Below are 26,278 nucleotides of genomic sequence, written 5' to 3'. Positions count from 1 at the left end.
TACCCAGCCTTCATAATTTCATTCTAGGGCTTTAGCAACAGTGCATTTTGCTCTTATCATTTGTAAGATGGTTTTCTTTCTGCTGCCAGTGTCCAGGTGTGTGTTTGGCTTTCAGTGAAACCAAAGGAGAGATTGGACAGACTGTACCAATCACTGACCCCATCTTTTGGAGTAATTGAGGTCTGTCTTGTCACTTTCCTGTGTGGGGATATTTTTTTCTCCTTAGATTCCCTGTAAGTCAAAACAGTCCACCATTATTGTGATAGCATGTCCATCTCTGAGAATGTCACAAGCTCTTTACAACAAGAAATGGAAAAGGAAGATGATGCTTTGTAGACTTTGGTACAGTTATTTTCAAACAAAAAGAGAAAATGACAAGAGATTGAGTGGAGTAATAGTAAAGATAAGGCTGCTAACTTGAAAAAACAGTAAAGACAAGATTGATAAACCCTGAATAAATGCACATATCTCTCTCATGCCTGTGCGTGCATACACACACACACACATAGTCCTAGGCAGCAACTTCTATTAAAAGTTTTGTTGATGATGTGATTTTCCTGGTATTAACTTTTCATCATAGAGTATTGTTATCTGCACATGCTTGAACAGAGTTCAGTTAGTCCCTCTAAACATATGTTGAGGATTAAATGACTTAATACATGTAAACAGAGCCCAGAGCCCAGCACATATGAATACACTTCAAGTGTTTTTCCATTATTATTGATGTTAATAATGACATTGATGATGATGGTCAATAATGGTATAATGCTAGCTTGTTTATTCCTTAGAAGAACCCAGTAAAATAATGATTCTTCTGAACCCTTTAGCTATTTGAGCAAAGGTAACTGAGAGCTGCAACTAAGTGGCCTTTCTAGGTGGTGCTTTCTCAATCCTTGACTACGAATGTCCCAGTTGCCTTTCAGGTATTTCATAGTACACTCTCAGGACCACCTGGGTAAAATCTCTTGTATTGTTTGTTTAAATGGAGATTCTTGGGATCTCCCTTAAACCTAAATAGAACCTCTGGGCACGGGTCTCTGAGCCTGTCTTAAAACTGCAACCATTGTTCCAGCCAAACTCTGAGGACAACTCACATTTATATATAATTTATAAGATCTATCTTAAAGGTGGGCTTTAATTTGATGAGGACTAGTGGAGAATGCTGGTGCTAAAATGTCTTTACTTTTTTTGCAATTCACACTATTAAATATTTATCCTTTTGGTTTCTAGCTTACCTATAGGAGTTTCCATTTAAAATTTAAATACTTGAGAAAGCCATTAACATCCATTAGCACTCTGTGTGATTTAGGGATTTGGAAGTCAATCATTCAGCAAGGCTTCTAGGGGAGAGGAAGATGAATGAATCCCTTTGAGAACAAAGGAGAGAGAAGGCAGGGAGCAGAATAGATCAGCAGAACCAAAGCATTGCAGCTGAGAATCCTGGACAGTTAGGGAATATGAAAATGATGGATTCTGTAGCCAAAGGCAAAACAGAGAAATTCTCAAAAGTTATGTAACTGGCTTTAAAATATGTTGGTGGTAGATGTGGATCCCGGGTGCCATTTTTTCCTATTTCCTTCTCAGCGTGATCTAGAGTCTGATGTCTGACCCATGTATTTAAAATATAATGCAGAGTTCAGACATCACAATATAGACCATGGGACAAAGCATGGACCCTGAACATGTCAGATACAATTAAATCTAGGTGTATCCAAACAATGGTAATCACCTAATTTTCAATTTTAAGTACTATTTCCCCAACCTGTTTTTTAAATTACTTGCAAAATTTCAACTTTTTTTTTTCTTTTTAGTGGTCACAAAATAATTTAACAAAAAGTCATATCCTTCTGACACTCTTACTATTAATATCTGTGTGAACATATTGTTGTACAGATTAAAATCATAAAACAAGGATCAGAAATGTTCAGACAAGATGAACTGGGAGGAGCTGGGGAGAGAATACATTTAGGAGTGTTATTGGGCAGACCATGGCCTTGTTCAGAAATCAGCAAGTTCTGGCAAGTACAAATTGTCTTGCTGATTTCTGAACAAGGCCATGGTCTGCCCAATAACACTCCTAAATGTATTCTCTCCCCAGCTGTAAGTCCCTGTGAAATGGAAACTACATTTATTTAGCGATTAGCCCTTTTCTTTATGTAGCAGTTAGCTTTGGTTATTTTAATTTACAGAAACGTTGGTGATGATAATCTGCCATTTCTCCCTTGTATGTACATTATCTACCATCTGGTCTTTAACCTGAAAATGTCTACACTATGAATCATCTTTGTTAGGTCAAGTAATGGGGATAAAAATGCACAGTAACTTAGTGAGACTGAAGAAAGGTGTTCAAAGAGAGGTACCTTCAGCATCACACTTTGAGAAGTAGTGAGAGCGCAAATACTTTCGGTGTCCTAATCCCCGTCCCATCCCCTTTAACTTATACCAAAAATGTTAAAAATAATTTTTAAGCAAGAATGCATATAAACCTCTGAAGAAACTAGAGGAATAATTCAATTCTTCCCCTATAGCATGTTTTCATGTAGCTTTATTTCACATTTGGAGGTTATATTACTTCATTAAACTTAGTAGCATTTGGTCTTATACTAAGACAAGATATAAAAGTAGAAGGGTCCTTCCAAAAATGTCACTGATTTGACAATTTTAGAAGTAGAAGTAGTTTTAAGGTTTAGAATCCAAGAAGTAAGCTTCATAGAACAACATTGTGATTTAAAGAAGAAAACCTAACTACTTTCTGTGGGCTTGTTTATTTTGTTAAAGTAGGAGGTTTATCTGTGTTTTCTTTGCTAGATTAAAGCCTTGTTTTCCATCTGTTTGAACCACTTGTTATTTAAATTGTATTTTAGAAGAAAGAGTAGATGGTGGTAGTTTTGCTTTACATCAGCTGATACTTCACAGTTGTATTTCTATTCCCATTTCCAACCTCAGTTGACAATATTATACCCTGTGATTTTGGACACGAGAAAACCCAAACCACAGAGTAACCTGATTTTTGTTTGGAGAAAATGCACCAGCCAGTCCCTGACTACCCAAACTGTATTTTAATCCCAAAGTGCATGGAATTAAAATAATTTCAAGTGGGAGTACATACAAAGAGAATTACATCCTATACAGTGAAGTCAAGTGGGCCTTAAGAAGCACTGCCACCTGTGAAGCTAGTGGAGATGGTGGAATTCCAGCTGAGCTATTTAAAAACCTTAAAGATGATGCTGTGAAAGTACTGCACTCAATATGTCAGCAAATTTGGAAAACTCAGCAGTGGCCACAGGACTGGAAAAGATCAGTTTTCATTCCATTCCCAAAAAAGAATAATGCCAAACTGTTTAAACTACCACCCAACTGCACTCATTTCATATGCTAGCAAGTTAATGCTCAGAATCCTTCAAGCTAGGCATCAGCAGTATATGAACCAAGAGCTTACAGATGTACAAGCTGGATTTAGAAAAGGCAGAGGAACTGGATATCAAATTGCCAACACAGATTGGATTATAGAGAAAGCAGGAGAATTCCAGAAAAACATCTACTTCTGCTTCATTGACTACATTAAAGCATTTGACTGTGTAGATCATAACAAATTGTGGAAAATCCTTAGAGAGATGGAAATACCAGTCTATCTTAGCTGCCTCCTGAGAAACCTGTATGCAGGTCAAGAAGCAGCAGTTAGTACTGGGCATAGAACAGCGGACTGGTTCAAAATTGGGAAAGGAGTCTGTCAAGGCTGTATATTATCTCCCTGCTTATCTAACTTCTATCCAGAATGCTGCTAAGTCACTTCAGTCATGTCCGACTCCGTGCAACCCCATAGATGTCAGCCCACCAGGCTCCCCCGTCCCTGGGATTCTCCAGGCAAGAACACTGGAGTGGGTTGCCGTTTCCTTCTCCAATGCATGAAAGTGAAAAGTGAAAGTGAAGTCACTCAGTCGTGTCCGACTCTTTGCGACCCCATGGACTGCAGCCTACTAGGGTTCCTCCATCCATGGGATTTTCCAGGCAAGAGTACTGGATTGGGGTGCCATTGCTTCTATCCAGAGTACATTATGCGAAATGCTCGGCTGGAGAAAGCAAAAGTTGGAATCAAGATTGCTGAAATACCAATAACCTCAGATATGCCTATGATACCACCCTAATGGCAGAAAGTGAAAGATTAAAGACCTCCTGATGAAGGTAAAAAGCTGGATTAAAACGTAGCATTAAAAAAACTGAGATCATGACATCCAGTCCCATCACCATGGCAAATAGATGGGGGAAAAGTGGAAACCGACAGACTTTATTTTCTTGGGCTCCAAGATCACTGTGGACAGTAACTGCAGCCGTGAAATGAAAAGATGCTTGCTCCTTGGAAAGAAAGCTATGACAACCTAGACAGCATATTTACAAGCAAAGATACCACTTTGCCGACAAAGGTCCGTATAGTCCAAGCTATGATTTCCCCAATAGTTGTATATGGATATGAGAGTTGGACCATAAAGAAGGCTTAGCACCAGAGAATTCATGCTTTCAAATTGTGGCACTGGAGAAGACTCTTGAGAGTCCCTTGGACAGCAAGGAAATCAAACCAGTCAATCCTAAAGGAAATCAGTCCTGAATATTCACTGGAAGGACTGACGCTGAAGCTGAAGCTCCAATACTCTGGCCACCTAATGTGAAGAACTGATTCATTGGAAAAGACCCTGATGCTGGGAAAGATTGAAGGCAGGAGGAGAAGGGGTTGACAGAGGATGAGATGGCTGGATGACATCAGCTACTCAATGGACATGAGTGTTAGCAAACTCCTGGAGATAGTGAAAGGCAAGGGAACTTGGTATGCTGCAGTCTGTGGGGTTGCAGAGAGTTGGACACGACTTAGTGACTGAACAAAAACAGTAAACTTAACTTCCCAGCCATTGGTACATGGACGAAGATTCTTGTTCTGAGAGTTCTGTGATTCCTATCAATGAACAGGGTCCTAAACATTTGTTAAAACAGCAGATGAATGCTGTTGGGGAAGTAGCAATATTCTTAACGTCGGTAGCCTGAGAATGAGACCACTTTCTGGCAGGGTTTAACCCATACATCAATCCAAATCTACTTGTTGACCCAGGTTAGTTGTACCTTACATGCTGTGGGAGAAGACCAACTGTTTGTAAATTGGTGCTACTAAGATTTCATGGCACCCAAGTGGAGATGACTTGGAGGTTATTAAATATATGACCTGAGGTTTAAGAATGAGAGCCAAAGTAGAGATTTTATGTTTGGTAGTCCTTAGCCTAGAGTTTAAGCCTCTAGGCTAATTGAAGCCAAGGTCGGTGTGACCTTATCTGGGAAGAAGATGGGCTTTTTTAAAATGAGGAACCTTGATTTTTCTTTAGCCTACCAGAGATCATCCGCAGAAAGTTTCAGTCATTTAAATATCAGATGATCTAACAGAAAAGTCAGGATTTTTGACTTCTCTCAATAATATGACAGCTTGCATTCCTGCATAACAGCTGTAGACTGGAGCTGACAAGTTGCCTTCTGTAGACAGGTAGAGGTAGAGCCTGTGTTCCTTGGTTCCTCAAGGTTCTCACTACTTGCTGCAGGTCAGCTTCACCCATTTATATGCAAGCCTGCCTCCTGTAGACATTTGAATTTGTAATTTCTGATAGACAATTGTAAACACTTATCTCTTCTTTTGATTTCATTCTCTCATTCCCTGAATGAACAATTTTTTTACAATTGAATGGGAGCTCAAAGTGTGGTTCTTTGGTAGGGTTGTTTGCATCATTAGAGAGATGCAACTATTAAATGTTACAGTAAGAGGAAGTCTTAGCAGTTGTTTAGGTAGCCATTCATTGTGCAGATGAAGAATATAAGATCCAGAGAGGCAGGGGCAGAGGCTAGCTTAGAGCTGACAGTAAATTCACATCATGAGAAGGATGGGAAACATGGTCACATGGTTCCTAGAACTTGGAATCTTTAATTATTAACATATCCTGACATATTTGTTCTTAGTTGAGCAGAAAAGTCTGTATTTATATCTGGGTGGGAATTAAGGGACACCAAGAGTGAAGTTAAAAACTGTAACTAATTTGGTATCTTATTAAAATATGAATATATGGTATACTGAATTTGAAGGGATTATAAATTTGCTTATTGCAGTTGTGCTTTGAACAGTGCCTTTAAAAACATAATCTGCTTATTTCTACCTATTGAGAGAAAAATAGCTATTTTCTTAGTATTTTCCTTTGGATCACATTGGGTTTTTTCCCAACACAGTTTGCAATGCAGCCAAATTAAAAGGCCCACAGGCGCCACCTTCCACCCAAGATTCAAAGGAATCATTTGGTGTGAAAGGTATGAGTCATGCCGGTCTCAACACCAGCCAATTACTGATTACCCACGCTATATTTTACCATCCTAAATACATGGAATTAAAATAATTGCAAATGTGTGTACACACACAAAGAGAAATACATCATATGCACATAGCTCTCTGCTGTTGGTGGGAGGACAGGGTTATTTGCTCTGAGTGGTGTGTGATTTCTGTTTTGAGCAATATGCCTAACTTGAACCTGCATTTATTAAACAGCAGATGAGTGTAGGCAGCTTGATAATGAGGAGCCATCTAGCAAGGTTAACCCTTCAACAAGGTTAGAGGCATGAATAGTCCCATCCAGTTACCAGCTGCAATACACATTTACCCAGTGAAGTGTTTATACAGCCTTATTCCCTCTGTAGGTCTTTGTAACTCTCACCGCATATGGAGCCATTACTTGAGTGCAGGCCAGTGAGCTGACTCTGGGTGGGGAAGATCGCCTGGCGAAGGGAATGGCTACCCACTCCAGTATTCTTGCCTGGAGAATTACATAGACAGAGGAGTCTGGTGGACTAGAGTCCATGGGGTCGCAAAGAGTCAGACTTGACTGAGTGACTGACACTAGACTTTCACTTTCTATGAGCTCAACATGACTATGGCCCAGCCACTAGTCAGAGTTAAGCACTGAGAACATTGAAAAAGTTGACAGTCAAGGAACCATTAAACCAAGAAGCAGAGACTAGATGAGGAGATACAACACTTACTGAGTTTCATTATAGCACCTGTAGGAGAAGAAGCACTTTTCTCTATGGTTTTTTCTAACTAATCCAATAGTCAATTTAGCAGAGGGACAGGTAAACAGATGTAATTGTATATGTACAACTTCTATAAGAATAATGGACAGGAGGGCAAGGTGGGCATTTGAGATTACATGCCACTCTGAGTTGAGGATAGGGATAGGAATTTGGGGATTCAAAGAGGAGTAGGTTAATTCTCAAGACAGTAAGTGGAGCAGATGTTTGGTAATTAGATGTTTATACTACCGTACAGATAGGTCATTCACATAAAAAGTTATCTCTGGTTTTAGCTCTCTTTCTGGGCCAGGCCCCTTATCTAAAGCCCTTTTATTAGTCAAGAGAGAGGTAGAAGTTTTCCTTGGGTCTGCTGGTTCTTGATTACCTTAAATTCAAAATAGTTCACATGCCAAAATGGCTCCTTTTGGGGTGGCTCATCTGAACCCCTTTATCATAGAGGACTCTATACTAAATCATCCACAAGTGAAACTGAAAGTTTAACACAACATAGATTTCTGGAACTTGCAGACAAAAGCATGTAACAGTAAGGTGCAAGACTTCATTTCTTTATTTGTTTTAAAACAGCTTATTTCTAGCTATGAAGCTCCATCCAGTCTTTGCCAGTTTCATGAGAAAATTACATTTCCATTCTTACTGAAGCCAGTCCAGCCCCTGAAGTTGTACAGAGGAAATGGGGAAGGATATTTAAATACTGGTCTGCTAAAATTGCCACTGGCACTCTCTTCCTCAAAACCCAAGTGGTTCCTTGAAATGTGGCAGCTCTCAACTATTTGGCCTCTAGAATAAAGAATCTCAGCCAGAGTTATAACATCAGTACCATGGACAGCAGCTTCATAGGCACAGCTCAGATAATCTGATGGTAGAGGCAGGGTTGATTTGCCACAGATGCCCCACTCCCATAGAACTGCATCCCCTCCCCAGTCCAAATGGATTTCATCTTTCTTCTTGTTTATGACTCTTGCCCCAGCCCGTTTGTCTGCATCTTGCTAGAGATTGCTTTGTACAAGCTCTTTCCTACTCCATTTAGGGAAGATGGAGAGAGATGGGGAGTAGGAGAAGAGGTGTCCCCTCCTCCTTCTTCAGGAGACAGTTGTCTATATCTGCTGCTCAGCGTCGTCCAAGGCACAGAGCAGTACCCATGCAACAAAGAATTATCCAGCCCTAAATGTCAGGATTGCTGAGATTGAGAAACTGTGCTCTATGCCTTATTTAATGGGATCAGGTTAGAGATATTTGGAGCCATTTCTGGGAGGAAAACATGAGGCAGGGGGATGGGCACCACTAGAGAGGATTAAATTTGTGGGACGGTAGTGATTCAGCAGGTCAGGATGGAGTGAACTCTCTGAAATCCACTCTGGGATTAGTGGTTGAGAGGCTGATGTAAGAAATCTGTGTTTTTAATGCAATGCCCTGGCCCCAATTTCCTTCTCCTCTCTTGTATACTCTGTTATGAAAATTCTTTGGTTTCTGTAGAAACACTGAGCAATCCATACCTCCTTCACCTCTTCCAGCACATACAGGAAAGTTCTTATCAGTTCACTGTATCATGTGTATTCTTTATGAAGCATCATGCATTCCCCAGGAGGGGTATGTGTGTGTGTGTGGGTGGGTGTATGTGTTTTGCCATTGAACTGGGATTATATGTCTTCTTACTATTTTCTGTTTCTGTTGCTCATGGAAAAACTAAACAATGAAACTTAGAAATGTAGTCATAACAGCCTGTGGTGTTCAGACTAGCTAATAATTTCCCTTTTCTTCTTTACAATCTCCAGTTTCTTTGGTGAGCTATTAGAGCCATAGATTTTCCAAAATAATGTTTCTATTCTGTCAGCAGGTAGTGTGTGTCCTATAGCTTGTGAATATTTTGCTATAACTCCATTTCACTTAAATTACATTCTCTGGGACAGGTAATGAGAAACAGAATTGCTCTACTTCTGGTTTCATGTGTCCTCCTCCAGTGGCTGTGCTCACCAAGAGACAAAGTAGGCTGGGGAAAGTGCCAAACATGTTCAATTCATTATTTCTCAGAGAAGCCAATTAGCATAGTGGAATACCCGTTGGGAGGTCTTGGGTAGGTTTTCAACTTTCCAAGCTTTATTTTCTAGTCTACAAGTGGGGTAATACTGCCAACATCACAATTTAGTTGAATAGTCAGTTTTCAGTCCATGAGAGGTGCTTATGTTTTTAACCATCCTTAACAATATTTTCTTCATTTACCTAAGAAAATATGTTAACCGTCATTAAGTGATCTATTCCTGAGTTCCTCATCCTAGGGAAAGGGTCAGCAGATTATGGCCAATGGGGCAAATCCTGATAGTTGCCTATGTTTGTATAGGCCACAGGCTAAGGGTAGTTTCACAATTTTGTAAATGGTTGAAAAAAAAATAATACTAATATCTCATTATACATGAGCATTGTGTAAAATTCAAATTTCAGTGCCCCTAAATAAAATTTTATCAGAACACAGCTACACTCATTCCTTCACATATTGCATGTGAATGTTGTCACACTCTAGCTGCAAAGTGGTAACAAAGACTCTTGTCCTCAAAACTTAAATATTTACAGTCTGGTCCTTTACAGAAAATGTTTGTCAACCTCTGCCCTGGAGAATATCATATAGGGGAGACTACATGAGAATTTAGTCCCATCACAAATAATCACCTTTACTCTTGCTATCTTTGATGTGGGTCTTGCATTCAAAATCTTTGTTTATTTCTTTATGCTATTCATACGCATGACTTGTCTCTTTTTATTGGCAATTATCCTGACTTACAGTTTCATCTCAATTTTGGCTCTTTGGGAGAATGTATGACCATTTCTTTGAGACATTCCTCAATAACTTCTCACAGTTGGTTCCTTCTGTGCCTCACTGACCTTAACATTAAATCATATCACCCATACCATGTCCTCAAAGTTTGTTGAAAAACCACCCAACCCTTTTTACAATGGTCTAGAAACAAAGAGGCAGAAACATAATTGTATTTATAATCTATGATGTTTGTGGTAGTGATAATGGTGGAGGTAGGGGTGGTTGTGGTGGAGGAGGAGAGAGAAGAAGAGAAGAAGAAAAATAGGATGATTCCATTTTTCTCCCAATGTGAAATGATAGTCCAAGGACTTTTATGTCAAGAGCTGGCTTGAGGATCACTTGATCTCATTTCCAGGCTGGGTGAAATCAAGGTAGGCATTCTCTCATCTGAGGTACTGAGAATGAGGAAGTCACTGGAAAGTAATAGGAGCTATTAATTGCAGTGTCTAGTTCTTCCAAGATCATATTTCATCATGCTGTTTACCTGAAGCCACTGCCTCCAGGAAATATATTAATTAGCATAGCTATCAGCAATAGTAGCACATATGCATATGGTAAAACATATGTATTTTGACTACCAAATTGTCTCACTAACAGAAGAGGGTTAGATGTACTTTCTTGGTACTGCGGAAATGTGTAAGTTAAACAATTATTAGAGCTTTTTTTCTTTCTTTCTTTTGTGTTTCTGAGTAAGCTAACGCTCAAGCTGTTTGCCATCATATTTGTGACCTTCCTGACACACCATTGTATGTCAACAAAATATATACGTGGATACCTACGTAGAGGATGGTGTTTGTTCTTCCTGCTTGGCAGAGTATCCAGGGGTGATGAGTGCCAGCATTCTGCACCCGTGTTATTGTTGAACAGCAGAATGTGATCCAGTTCATTTTCATGTAGTGTGTGGCATAAATTACATCTCAGATGCTTAAAGTTAAGTGGCACACTTGGACCCAAGAGAAGTATTAAGTTTTTCGCTAGGCAACTAGCAATTTTATCTGCTTATTCACAAATATTTGAAGATGCAATCGCTTGATTAAATATTTCTGCAAATAGCAGAAGAAGTTGGCAAGAAGCAGCTTTGCTTCTAAGGAATTTGATGTTCCCCTTTTGGAAAAGTGATGAAAACCAGCAATGCTCAGTCCTTTCCCTCTCTTCTCCCGGAAACAGTCCCAGTAATTTCCCTTTTCCTGCCAATCTGCTTTCTTCTTGATGTAGCTCTTTTTTTAAAAAAAAATGTGAATAGCAGAGCCTAGGATTGTGGCAGGAGGGAGAGAACGTTAGTTCCATTAGCGTTTTGAGCACTTGGATACCTTCTGTTTTTCCTTTTGCCTCTTTCTTAATATGACAGAAAATTTGAGGTTAAGCTTATCTCTCTGAGGTCTGTTGCTGTTTATTTCTTTGACTAAAACATCCTGCCACATATATCCTGAGAAGATTTTTTCCTTAATACTCTCATAGTTATTTTTGTCATAGACACACTGACACATACAAACACCATTTTATTTAATGATGTGATGACTGTCAAGAAAGGGAAATATCCTTATAGAAAAATTCTGAGTTAAAATGTGTAAAAATCAGTAAAAAAGCATTTCATTTGCATTTCTTGACCATAGGTTAGAATACTTTTTAAAAATATGGTAGTCTGAAAAGACAAACTTGGTACTTCTATAAATGTCCATTTCTGATTTTAATTTTTTATTGAAAATCTTTCCATCATCTTCTTATGAAAATTCTCAAACATACATTAAATTGAAATTATATCACAGTGAATACCAGTACCCCCACCAACGGAATTATGTCTTTAACATTTTACCCTCTTCATCCTTCTGTCTATTCATCTCCTTTTCATTCATTAGTTCCTTTTTCCAATGCATTTCAAAGTAAACTACATATATCTGTACACTTCTTCCTAACTACTTAGCCAAAATATATACACAATGAAGCATGCAGATCTTAAATAGACATTTCTTGGGATTTGACAAGGGCACATACCTGTGTAAAACAAACCACAATCAAGATACAGACCAATATCTCAGAAAACTCATTCGTGTCCCTTCTAAGTCTGAGTTGAGTTTTAAATAAGATATCAAAAGGTTGATTTTGTAAGATTTTCTTTAAAACTCTCTAGAACCAGAAGAAGACATCAGTGAATTTCACAGACTCATCCAATATAGACTTTCTGACAACCTGAATTTATGAATGCCCTTGCCTTGGTTTTCTCTTTTGAATATTTTAGTGACATTAGGCACAGCCTGCTTAACTGTGATAGAGATTATTATCTTTGATTAGGGTCATGCCAGTAGATTATTATCTTTGTTCTCATGGTCATCAAATGGATATATCCTAGTCATGTCACATTTATGCAGTTTTTCTGACTCTTGTCTGAGAGTCTTTTAATGCTAACTGATCCTTAAATCTTAAGTAGTGGGTCATCTGGAGCTAATAACATGCGTCTGCAACTATAATTACTCTGTGGAGAGATCCCTGATCCTATTCTTGGAATTCCCATATGAAGAACCAAAAATCCCAGACATGCACATGACTTTTCCCAAGATTGCATATCTCAGCAGTATCACAGCTAAACTTTGAGAATACACGTGTCTGATTTTTTTAAATGAATAAATGTTTCTTGTAGATTTGTTGTCAGTTCCACAAACCCTTCTCTTCAGTTTATTTTGAACCAGGTTCGTGAAAGGCATCTGATGGGGAATGTTATGGGAGGTGAGAGGATGTTGTAGGGAAGATGAATGGGGCATAAGCCCTGCTGTCTGAAACTATATTTGCAGCAGCAGGGGGACAATCGTTTTGTCAGATTATTTCAATGTGATATTGCAGGTCATTTTAGCAATAAGCAAGGTGTACTGTGGGAGTACTCAGGAGGGTAATTTAATCCAATCTTGGTTTTAAGAAAGTATATTTACAGGAATGTCGTTCGTGTTGAGTCTGAAACTATGACCAGGTGTTGCCTGGGAGGTGAAATGTAGGAAGTGAATCAACAGACGTTAAGGTATTGGAGGTTAAGAAATGAGTACAGCAGGGGCATTGTGCAGACACTGTTGTTATTTTGAGGGATGAATTATGATAAAAAAGAGGGCTCATGAGGTATGTGTAAGTGTGAAAATATATTTTGATTTTTAATTGTCAAGCTTTGCTACATTCTCTTGTTGGAAATTAGAATTCCTTCACTATGGCCAAGGACTATGACCAATGTATTAGCTTTTCAAGGGGTCATAAAGAATCAGCACTGGTGGTCATAATTACCTGATCATAATGACCAGAAATATTGTAACAATTAGTTTCTGTGAAGCAGAATTTTATGTAGTGTGTGTTGTAAAAAGGTATAGTTATGAATCAGTAGTAAGTTGCTTCAAGGGCTTTAGTAAGGAGGTTTGCCATTTGGGATTGATGCTTCTTTTACCTAAATAAAGTCGCAGACTTGACTATTGATATGTTATTGATATTTCAGAGGAAAGTTTTCATCTATTTTGGATGAGTTGTGTCTTGGATTTTTGCATCCCAGCAACCAAACTTTATTTAATGCTTTCCAACTTAGGATAGCCGTTTAGGTAACTTAATTGCTATGAGTGGATTAGGTCATATAGTACAATATTTGTGAATATTTAGGAACAGAGGTTTGTGAATTTAAAAAAAATTGCTCTTTACTTGATCTTATATATCACTCATCTCAAAGCTCACTGTGCACAGTCTATGAATAGCGTTTGAGTTCATGCATTTAGATTTGTGTCAAGAACAAGAACAAGGGTTGGAAATTCAGAATTCCGAGTACTCGTAACCAGAGGAAATATAGCTGTTAAGAAGTGGTCTTTTCCATAATGTTATCATTTACTTAAGGAGATAAAGCAGGTGCTCATGTAAAGATAGCCTGCAATATTAAGTGCTGGTTAAGTGCTCTGGACTGTGTATGGAGTATTGGTGATATGCCTCCCCACTCGCCACTTCCTCTGCTTTCATGATAGCATTTTCATTTTCCTTTGGGTAATTAGGCATCACCTATTTTTAGTCCACTGGGGTTCCTCTGACCATCTCCCTATACCGCAAATACTTAAGAGGCCCAGGTTTGACTGATTTAAGACTTCCTGGTTCCTCAAACTCTTCCTGAGTCTTTGTGGAAGGAGAGGTGCCTATACATCATAATATGTGAGGTGGTAAAATGTAAGCCCAGGTGGCCAGTGACCATCTTTGCAAAGGGGAACCCACCTACAAATGCGGACAGAAATAGACAGTAAAGCTTAGGTTTGTTAGGATTCTCCAGAAGAGACCAGTGGAATATATGCACATACATTCAAAGAGAAACATATTTACAGGCATCTCTTGCTTTTAGAAAGTTCAGTCTATGCCACTTCACTTTTACAAAAGACTCACTTAGTACCTATTTTTACTAACTATAAGAAATCCAGAGAGGATATTTACTTTTTTTGGGGGGTGCGGTGGGAAGGAACAAAAGTTCAGCATTTCTTATGCAGTGAGCCTATAGATGCACTTGGTACCCAGATTAGCCACCAAGCCCCTTCCCCATCAGCCCCACTGGGCATCTCAACACTAGGCTGCCATGACTTTGAGCTGTGTCTGTGAGCATCTGTGCTTTCTCTGGATTCATTCTGTGCATCCGTTAGCATGATGTGCCCTGAGGTAACTGCTTCTTTGCTGTGCACCATTTCAGCTTACAAACATCTTTACAGGCATGCTCTACTTTTTGACAATCAGGAATCTCACATTTTGAGAAACAGGCTTATGCAGTTACAGGGACAAGCAAGTCTGAATTCTTCAATCTGAGAGACTCGGGAAAGAATGGATGTTACCATCTTGAGGCAGTCTGGAGAGCGAATTCTTAGTCTCTTTTTCTCTTAGAGCCCCTTTCCATGATTGGGTGAAACCCATGCACATTTTGAAGAATAATCTACTTTAGTCAGAGCTCACTGATTTAAATGTCAATCCTTATAAAAAAACTGATGAAATTTTTTTTTTTTCACAAAAGTAGAACAAACACTTTAAAATTTTATGGTGGTTTAGTCACTAAGTTATATCCAACTCTTGCAACCCCATGAACTGTAGCTCACCAGTCTCCTTTGTCCATGGGATTCTCCAGGTAAGAATATGGAGTGGGTTGCCATTTCCTTCTCCAAGAGATCTTCCCAACCCAGAAATCGAACCTGTGTCTCTTCAGCATTGCAGGCAGGTTCTTTGCCAACTGAGTTATGAGAGAAGCTAATACATTTTATTTGTAAATTTTTATTCATAAATAAAATGTTATCTTAAAATTTTATATGGAAATGAAAAAGATACAGAATAGAGAAAAAAAAAGAAAGAAACACAGAGCTGAGGACTCACACTCCCTGACTTCCGTCTATACTGCAAAGCTACAGTCATCCAAACAATATTGTACTGGCACAAAAACAGACATATAAATCAATGGAATGGAATTGAGAGCTCAGAAATAAAGTCATGCCTTCTTTTTATATACTGAGCAACATGTATATGAGTATATGAGATGGAACTCTCATATACTGTTGGTGAGAATATAAACTGGCGCAGTCACTGTGGATAACAGTGTGGAAGTATCTCAGAAATAGTCAATGAACCTATGACAAAAGGGGTAAGAACATAAAATGGAGAAAGGATAGTCTGTTCAGTAAGGAGTGCAGCAAATTTTTTTTTTATTCATCTCCTAAAGGAAATAAAAGCAAAATTAAACAAATTGGGCCTAATTAAACTTAAAAAGCTTTTCCCTAGCAAAGGAAACATAGATAAAACAGAACGATAACCTACTCAATGGGAAAGATATTTACAAATGACATGACCGACAAAGGGTTATTATCCAACATATGTAAACAGCTCATACAACTCAACATCAAAAAAAAAAAAAATGGCCAGAACTGAATAGATTTTCCAAAATGAAAATGCAGATCACCAACAGGCACATGGAAAGATTACTCAACATAGTATATCTATCAGGGCAATGCAAATCAAAACCACAATGAGATATCACCTCACACCTGTTAGAATGGCTGCCATCAAAAAGGACACAAAAAAACAAATGTTGGTGGGAATGTAAAGAAAGGGGAACTCTTATATACTGTTATTGAGAATATAAATTGGTACCATCACTGTGTACAAAGGTGTGGAAGTACCTCAAAAACCTGAAAATACAGCTACCATATGACTCAGCAAGTAGACTGTGACTGTGAATAAAAACACTAATTAAGAGAGATACATGCACCCCAGTGTTCATTTAGCAGCACTATTCACAACAGCCAGGATATTGAAGCAACCTAAGTATCCATCAATAGAAGAATGGATAGAGGAGATGTGATGTATATACAATGGAATACAACCCAGACATAAAGAACAAAATTTTGCCATTTGTGGCACCATGGTTGAACTTAGGGGGCATTATGCTAAGTGAAATAAGGAAGACAAATACTGTGTGATATCAATTATTTGTGGAACTAGAAAATACAACAAACTAGTGACAGTAGCAAAAGACGAGGAGACTCACAGATATAGAGAAGAAACTAGGTTACCAGCAGGGAGGGGAAGGGATAAGAGCCCATTAGGGGTAGGGGAGAAGAGGAACAAGCTATTAGGTGTAAAATAAGCTACAAGGACATATTGTACAATGCAGGGAATATAGCCAATATTTTATTATAACTATAAATGAAGTATAACCTTTAAAAATTATGAATCACTATATTATATACCTGTAACTTATATAACATTGTACAGCAACTGTACTTCAGTAAAAATAAAAATTTTAAATAATTTTAATGACATCTAAAAACTACCTCACAGCAACATCCATGTAGACTGTTTTGTTTGAGTGAACAATTGGGCACTGCGGTTTTGCTAAGTCAGCATATAAAATTAACCATCACACTTGTAAATAGAAAGACCATGACTTATTTAGACAGTAACTAGTATAGATGCTCAGATTTGATACAAGCCATCATGATAGAGACAGTCAGGAGAGGCTGCTAAGGGGTTAGTTATACTGCATCATGGTAAATTAGAAAATTTGCACATTACTCTCTGTGTTTCTGAAGTGGGAATATATTTCATGACTGGAGACTTGAATAAGCTAACATATAAGGTCAGCACATAGGAGATACTTAATGTTCAATTTTCGCTCCCTTTTCCAAATTTCCCCCTTCTATATTTGGGGCTCTGAGTAAGCCTCTTGCTCAGCCTAAATATGGAAACTTGCAAACTGCTTGATGTTGAGGGTTTCTGTTTTAAAGATTAACTGGTTTCCAGGCAGGATTCAAAGAGTCTAGAGTCAGAAGTGACCACAGAGAGAGTATTTAACACTTTGTGTTTTACAGATAGGAAGCTGTTCTCTGTGATGATGACTTTTTTAAAAAATGAAATTTGACTGTCATGTGCTTTTCCAGTCAGATGTCTATATACATTTCCAAGTCACCACAGCTTGAACACATGTTTGAAATCATGTTGACAGAGTTGAAATTAGTTATTCATGGTCTCATATCTATGGATCATGGCATTGGAGCATTCCATTAAGATATTAAGGTAAGACATGTAGCAGGAGTCATTTATACATAATTTTAGGAGCCTGGAATCATTAGCATACGCTGGGGGATGCTTAATGCTTGGGAGAATCTGATGATAATCCTTTAAAAATCTCACTGAATCTAATCATCTAGTCCTAAAATATACCCTCTGTCTTATACCTTTAGTTACTAAGGTCTAAGAGTTTTGAGGGAGGGTTTGGAGTGGTGATTTATTTACATCTTTGTAAATTTGCAAGACGATATCTCTGGTGTGTTTTTGCAATGGTTTCACTCTGGCACTCTGTCTCCTCTCTACCTAACTGTTCCTCACTCAGCTTCTTGCTGAGTGTTGCACTCGGATTGTCAAATACCACTTCAGACCAGATCTGTGCTCCTGGAAGTCATGTAAAACTTCATAAAGGAATTCTACCTGATATTTTCACATGCAGCTCACTTGGACTCATAAAATTCAGGTGTAAATTGAGAATGGATTTCCACCTAAGCGTTTTTGCTTGATTTTGATATTTATATGGAGCTGACATTTGGAGGATAACTTAAATGCCCTTAGAATCGGTCCCCTCTTCACTCCAAAGTGGGGGATGTGGCTCCCCGTGTCCACTTGGCTAGTCCAGTATGTTTCAGGTGAATTTCATACACTCTTATTTACTGGGTTCTGGCGAACTTGGAAAGGAAATTAGTAATGTGCAAATACAGTAATTTCACTGATATGGCTTCTTGGGTGGTTGCTGGACTTGGAATGAATCATGTTTTTTGCCTAACAGTGCTAATGGCTGTATGACTTGGCCTCGTGGGCCTGATTCTTCAACAGAAACATGTTGATTATTGGCATCTTAGACATCGTTGGGGTGATACAGCTGAATCTCTGAACAAATCTAGAGCATCCGCACAAGCTGCTACCACTGGGTGAGGTGATGAAGCAGATGATGCCTCCTCCCATTATGTTGCACCAGACAGATGGAGCGGCAAGCTGTCTATGCCTCTGAGTGTCTCTGAGCTGTCCTTCTGCCTACTCCAGCCATCCCTCCTCCATCCCGTGTGCTGCTGGGCCACAGGGAGGTGACACAGTAAGACATGGATGATGCCTTAAGCCAGTGCAACTCTTGAACTTGACATGTAGTGCCCATGTGAAATCCATCACATTGCACACCCCTGGTGAGGTAAAATTAGAGATTTACAAACTACACAGACAAAATTAAAGATTAAAGAACTATAAAATCATTATATCCAGTTCCCTTTTCCTTGTTGTTGTTCAGTTGTGAAGTCGTGTCCAACTCTTTGCGGCCCCATGAACTGCAGCATACCAGGCTTCCCTGTCCTTCACTATATCCTGGAGTTTGTTCAAACTCATGTCCATTGAGTCAGTGATGCTATCCAACCGTCTCATCCTCTGTTTTCCCTCTCTTTTCCTGCCTTCAATCTTTCCCAGCATCAGTCTTTTCCCAAAGAGTCCGCTCTTTGCATCAAGTGGCCAAAGTATTAGAGCTTCAGCGTCAGCCCTTCCAATGATTATTCAAGGCTGATTTCCTTTAGGATTGACTGATTTGATCTCCTTGTAGTCCAGGGGATTCTCAAGAGTCTTCTCCAACACCACAGTTCAAAAGCATCAATTCTTCTTCACCCCTAGAGATGATAAAACTGAGATCCAGAAGGGTGAAGGCCCTTCCTTAAAGTTACATAGAATGGGGCAAGAATTCTGTTCTTTGGAGTCACAGTGTTATTGTTTTAATAAAGAGGGGCCAACGAATGCATGATTTGGACCACAAGCAAATGTTAAATCCAGCAGCGAAAACAAGTTGACTCTTAGAGGCTCTTTGACCCTTCACATTCCCAGAAGGAAGGACTCTTGATAGATTTCCACCTTGTAGAAATATTCATATGTAGGTTGGTTTGAGACTATCCTGTCATCTGATTCACTGAAATAGAGTTCAAGTAAATTCTCTCAGCAAAAGAAAAAGAAAAGGTGAGAAAGGATTTTATCATTTATATGGATAAACTCTAACAGTTCACTTCATTTTAGTTAATAGTTTTCCCTGTACTATGAGATATCCAATTAAATTCTCCCTCAAATTGGCCATAAATTTTGGTGAAAATGACAGAAGCTTCATTTAGCAAACAATTTCAAAGAATCTAATATTGGAATGTAATAAGGATGATTTTCACCTGTGTACCAGAATAAAAATATTTGGTTTTTGTTCTGATTTGTTTTGTTGTTTTGATTTTTGTTTTTGTCCCAGTGTGGTACAGCATGTCCAAAGTGGCTGGAATGTAGGATCCAATGCAGTTGTTTACAGACACAAAGGTGAATTTTATAACACTCTTTTCCCCATTGATTTGGTGGGTTTTTATACAATTGTATAATACGCTCTACTCACATCCTCCTCTTAAATAGAGTCATGTTTGATACTCATCCTTCCATTCTCACTGGAGCATAAGGAAACTGATCAGGGCATTTCCTTGGGGTTTTCCTTTCAGCTACATATATTCACTCAGTATCCATGGCACAGCCATAGTTAGGGATAACTCATTCTGAAAAACTCCTGTGATATTTATTGAGTAAGGACTGGTGATTGGCACTAATCTAGATCTTGGAAATGAGAAAGAAATCAGATAGGGATGGTACCTCAATGTAATTTATGCTCCAGTGCAGCCAGAAATAAGGGAAGACATAAGTCAGGAAACATGACACAAAGTCATTAGCGTTGCTGAAGAAAATGCAGTGATGTTTACCTTCAGTTTGGAATATCGCGGATAAAATGGCGTTTGAGCTGTAATTCAAGTATTCTGGAAATCCGTTTTATTTGAGTTTTGTCACAAGCGACTAATGTGAATCATCTGCCCCTCAAGCCGTGCGGGGAGATGGGGGATGAAGGGAAAGCATCTATAGTGGCCTGACAAATGGTCGCTCTGGCAACAATGCATGAGAACATCCTAGGCCCACCCACTTTTTACAGATGAGGAAACTGGGGTTTAGCAAGCCTAACAACTTACCAGTAAATTATACACTCTTGGATTTCGATCCTAATTTTGTGATTCCTCTTTCACAGCTGTGTCCTTGTAAAAATGAAACATCATTTTTTTTTTCAAAATTTCTTGATTAGTTAAAATACTGAGGGTACAAGTAAGAGAAGATGATTCTAGATATTGAAACAGAAAAGGAGTTTATTGAAAAGTTAGATGTTCCCAGAAATGATGGAGATCTTCACCAGATTCAGAGAAGACCAGAACCAGAGTAGAGTGAAAGGTGTAGGTAACATCATAATCAGGTTTTCTCAAGGAAGATGTGGCCAGTGGAATCTAAACTTTGCTACATTTTCCTTCTCTCTAACTTACTGCTAAGGATCCAAAAACCTTAAAACAATATCTGATTGACTTAAAGTGTGCCAGTGCTCACCCCTTTGTTGAGGGAGGGCTGGCCATCTTGTTTATACACCACTGTGATGACAACTATAAGTTGTTATCCTAATTCTGAAGGTGAAGAAACTGAGGCAGAGAGAATCTTTAATAAATTGCTTCAGATCAGCTCTTTTATAATGGTTTCCATACTCTTGACATGACTGTTTTTTCACTAAACACTCCTTGAAGACAGGATTAGTCTCTTATTCATAGTTTTATCATCTGTACCTGATATGGGGCTTCCCAGGTGGCTCAGTGATAAATAATCTGCCTGTCACTGCAGGAGACACAGTAGATGTGGGTTTGATCCCTGGGTCAGGAAGATCCCCGGAGTAGGAAACGGCAACCCTCTCCAGTATTCTGGCCGGGTAAATCTCATGGACAGGGGAGCCTGGTGGGCTACAGTGCATGGAGTCACAAAGAGTTTGACATGACTGGGTGACTGAGCAGGCAGAGGCAGACATACCTGATATCGTAACACAGTACATAGCTAAGACTGAATAAATGGTTGAATAATTAAAAATATATGGTATAATATAAGAGTATATATTGCAATGTTTGTACAAATTAAGATATAATAGCTTTCATGAAATGGACAAAAATCCAGCATTTCCTAATTTGCTTACAGTTTTCATATCCATTAGCTCATTTGATTTTTTTAAGAAATGCCTTCAGTTAAAGGGTATTATTATTTTATAGTAGTTTAGTTGGAAATAAAATCTGAAGGGTATAATTTGCCCATATTGATACAACTGTAACAAATAGTTCTTAATTACAAATAGTATACTCTGCAACAAAGAAATCTTTGGTAAACTCTGTTATCTAAAAAATCTAAACATTGTACAATCTGCATTATCTTGACACAGAATCACAGAATTCAGAGTTGCAAATAAAAGAAAAACAAGCCACAAAGTTATCATAAATTTCAATATTAAATTAAAGTAGAAAACAAAATTGCAAGCATGGTTAGTTATAAACCAGTGATAATGGCAACACAATATATATAAATTAACAGAAAATGCATTTACATGTGTTTGTTAGACCAAAAAATAAGTATGAAAGAGTTATATATTTTACTACAATTTTTTTTTTAAACATGGAAAGAAATGTAAAGGAAACGGAAAGAAATGTAAAGGAAACAGGAAGAAGGAAACTTGAGCTTGAAAAATATTCATGCAGTTATTGGGGAAGAGGAGACGAGATGGAAAAGAATGAACTAGCTATTTTGTCCAGGCTGAAGTTAACAGTAACACACTCCTTCTTACATATGCTACTACTTTAAGACACCCTTTAAAGTAAATGAGAATAGGAAAGATAATGGGATAGAAAGTAGGATAACACTCTGAAACTAAGAGCAATTTAAAAAAATAGCACCAAAGTGATCTCTAACAGCTTAATAAATGACTGAGAGTATGGCAAAAGTGAATAGAATTGGTTTACCAGTGCAGTGGCAAGACCAGTGTCCTTTGCTGGAAGAACTTCATACCATACAGGCTAGGTTAACAGTTCTCTTTAGGAAGCATCAGAATCACCTGCAAGACTTGGTTAAAACACAGCTTACTGTCCTCATTCCCACAACTTCTGTTCAGAACTTCTGAGGTGGGTCCTAAAATTTGTATTTCTAAGTTCCCAGAATGCTGCTACTGGTCTGAAAACCATACTCAGAACCACTGTGCTAGAATATTGGAGACCCTGTCTTTAGAATTCACCTCTGAGAAGAGGACTAGACCTCTCACTATTCAAGTAATGTCTGAGATTTGTTCTTTATTCTAGAGATGGGCATTATATACACCTAGGAAAAGCTATGAATAGCTTGCTTCCTGTTTGGATCTTAGATTGTGTCTGTGTGTATGTCCAAATTGCTGAAATATGGATCTATATACCACCAGAATGATGTTAAAATGCATTTTTATAAGGCAGGCACATGTAGAGAAAACAAAATGAGAGATGTTGAATAAAAGGCTTTAATATGTACTATATTTTATTCAACTTGGCTGTAGATAAAGATAGCTTCCCTGGTGGCTCAGACGGTGAAGAAAGTGAAAGTGAAAGTCTCTCAGTCCTGTCGGACGCTTTGCGACACCATGGGCTATATAGTCCATGGAATTCTCCAGGCCAGAATACTGGAGTAGGTAGCCTTTTCTTTCTCCAGGGGATCTTCCCAAGCCTGGGATCGAACCCAGGTCTCCCACACTGCAGGTGGATTCTTTACCATCTGATCCACAAGGGAAACCCAAGAATACTGGAGTGGGTAGCCTATTCTGTCTCCAGGGGATCTTCCTGACCCAGGACTTGAACCAGGGTCTCCTGCATTGCAGACGGATTCTTTACCAACTGAGTTATCAAGGAAAGCTCAGATGGTAAAGAATCTGCCTGCAATTCAGAAGATCTGGGTTTGATCCTTGGGTCGGGAAGACAGATTATGAAAGCTGAAGTTTAAGCCTTAAGAAGACTATGTAGCTTTTCATTTCCTTAAACCATTTCAAGTCATATCCTAAAGACTGTATGAGTGATGATGGGATCAGAGATCACTGGAGCACTGGATTAGGCATATATTAAATCTAAGTTGTAAAGAAAGTCTCCAACTTCAGCAGTATATAGGCTGTATAAAGCATTAAGTGTAAACTTTTCATCTGCGTTGGTGGAGGTGTGCTCATTTGCTAGCTTCTGTCTGACCCCTGCCAGACCCTTCTGCAACCCCAAGGACTGTAGTCCACCAGGCTCCTCTGTCCATGGGCTTGCCCAGACAAGAACACTGGTGTGAGTTGCCATTTTCTTCTCCATTGGTGGAGATGAGATGTCTGTTAATCTAGTAAAATAGCTAAATGACTATGGAAGTCCATCTTAAAAGTATGCTTTATATAATAGGGAAACCCAGCGGGTGCCATTTTTTGCTAATAAACTCTCTGCTTTATGTTTGCTATTATGATCAGTGAAGTCTTGATATCTGTCACTGAGACAATACTCCATATTCATTGCTGAAAAAATAACAATGCGATTTCTTAGAGAAATGATATTTGTAGATGTTTATTTAATTGATATGATTCTGTGAAATATAAGTCAGCCTGGTGAAGTGATTGTGTTGGTGTATAGTGTTGTTATTGTTTGACTCTGAAGTCAACATTTGCAGTTCATTTTGCAAAGATGATGATCAGGCCTCATGTCTTCACATAAGACCTTGTGCCTCACCCACTTCCTGTAGTTCTGGGGAGGTGGATGGGACAATTTCATTGTACATGAAAATGCAGTTTACACTCAAGTGATCTACCTGTTATTCAATTTCATTTGCCATCACAAAAGAGAACTCGTATAGTCTAAGTGTGTATAGCCTATCCATGGGTAGATGGGTGTACATGTACAATCTTTCAACTTCTCTGCATGTTTGAAATTTTTCATAAAATGGTGGGAGATGAAATGAAAGACCATATTGTCTCCAGAACCAAACTACCTAGATTCAAATCCCACCTCTCCTGATATTATTTTAGGCAAATCCCTTAACCTCTTTGTGCCTCAGTTTCCTCAACTGTGAAACATAACTTACTAAGTTATAATAAAATTAAAATGAGTTAGTATTTCCAAAGTGCCTGGAAGAATCATTGAAATAGGAAAGGACTAGATTGTATATATGTGACTGAAACTAGTTATAAAAGAAGCTAAAACTTGACCTACCATTTGATAAATGTTGTTTTCTTTTTCCTTAAGATCACAGAAAATTAAGCCCAGAAACTCTTCAGGGATAATGTAGTTCAGCCCTCTTAATTCGAGAGAGACACCACCAATAGACATGCAAGAATTCTCAACTAGTCAATAGCAGAGCCAGGTCTGCAAGGACAGAACTGGGAATCAAGTTTCCCAGTTGAAAGACCCCTATTATTACCATCACACCAGAAGCTTCTTCTTTGACAGTGGTGGAAAAGAAAGTTTATAGATTTTTGTTACTATTTCCTTTTATAATTTAATATTGTTTGATGATTTTAGGTAAGCTACAATATAATATGTTTACATTTTCATAAATCTGACTGGATTTTGTGTGCTCAAATGAAAATTAATTACCATAGGCATAATTTAAGCAAATAAGTATGGAAATAATTCAATAAATTTAATATTTTTATTTTACTTACTACATAGTCATTTTGAAATATGGTAGAAAAAGAAGGCCGTTTGTTTTATATAATGCCAGCCTATTCTCCTCTTGGTTCTTCCAGAAACTGAGGAAGCAAAATGAGAACTAAACAAATTGGTCTCAGGCTAAGTGCTGATCAGTGGATACATTATCCTTAAGATTGTCTTGTATTGTTTTATATTTCGTAGTTTCAATGAGCTGGTCTCATAGTTACTTATAAATGAAAGCTAGTGACAACATGAAGTTGAAATATAGTCATTCTGGTCTTCATTACATACTATAAAAATTGAAATGATGATAAAATATCTTCATTTGCTGATAATATGATGAATCTTTCGAGGAGGAAAGGAGTTTCCAACAGAAGGTAATCATTTATAACCAAATGCCAAACCATTATAACAATTTAACCATTATAATACCAAATACCATCACTTACAAAGTAATCCATATTATTGATTTGGTCAAAAAGTTTATTCAGATGTTATGCAAAAATTCAAATGAACTTTTCAGTCAACCCAATTGAAGGCAAAAGGAGAAAGGGGCAGCAGAAGATGAGATGGTTAAATAGCATCACTGACTCAATGGACATGAATTTGAGCAAACTCCAGGAGATAGTATAGGGCAGGGAAGCCAGACATGGTGCAGTCTGTGGAGCCACAAAAAAGTCAGACACGACTTAGCTGCTGAACAACAACAATATTTACCAGGAACGGTTGTAACTGTTGGAAAGGAAACATTACAAGGTTCCTTAGGAGATTCTGACCATTCTTGGAGAGGTCAGACTCTTCCAGATTTTTGACAAATTACACTGCCTTATGCTGCTGTGCTGAAGCACTAGCATGTGAGCAATCACCATCAGTGACAGAAGTGGAAAATTTTAATAAAGGAGCATGCAGGTGTGAGTCCTAGATGCTAGTACCATGGCCTGAGTCCCATCCTGTGAATATGTACAAGCTGGGATCAGGACACCTTCATGTGCCTCCTAGAAGAGTCGTCTATTTCCTCATTCCCAGTCAGTGCACCCATGTATTCATGAGGACAGCACATGAGCACACACACACCTCTGCACTCCAGGAGAAACTCATAGGACTGTTTCCTAGTGTGAAAATCTTACCGTTTGATAATAGGCAAACAAGTTGGGAAAATAAATATATTTGTTGGTGAGATATATCAGTTCAGTTCAGTTCAGTTGCTCAGTCGTGTCTGACTCTTTGCGACCCCATGAACTGCAGCACGCCAGGCCTCCCTATCCATCCCCAGCTCCCGGACTTTACTCAAACTCACGTCCATAGAGTCAGT

At 38.4% G+C, this 26,278-nt stretch overlaps 1 protein-coding gene across 13 annotated transcripts in view; it reads left to right on the top strand.

Annotated features, from left to right (window-relative positions):
• Positions 1-26,278, top strand: part of CNTN4 (contactin 4) — a 971,999-nt gene that overhangs the window by 562,086 nt on the left and 383,635 nt on the right. The window lies entirely within an intron of this gene.

Source organism: Odocoileus virginianus, chromosome 26 (assembly GCF_023699985.2).
Source record: "Odocoileus virginianus isolate 20LAN1187 ecotype Illinois chromosome 26, Ovbor_1.2, whole genome shotgun sequence".
Taxonomy (NCBI): domain Eukaryota; kingdom Metazoa; phylum Chordata; class Mammalia; order Artiodactyla; family Cervidae; genus Odocoileus; species Odocoileus virginianus.
Note: the sequence above shows the minus strand (reverse complement) of the source record. Positions and strands in the feature narration are given on the sequence as shown.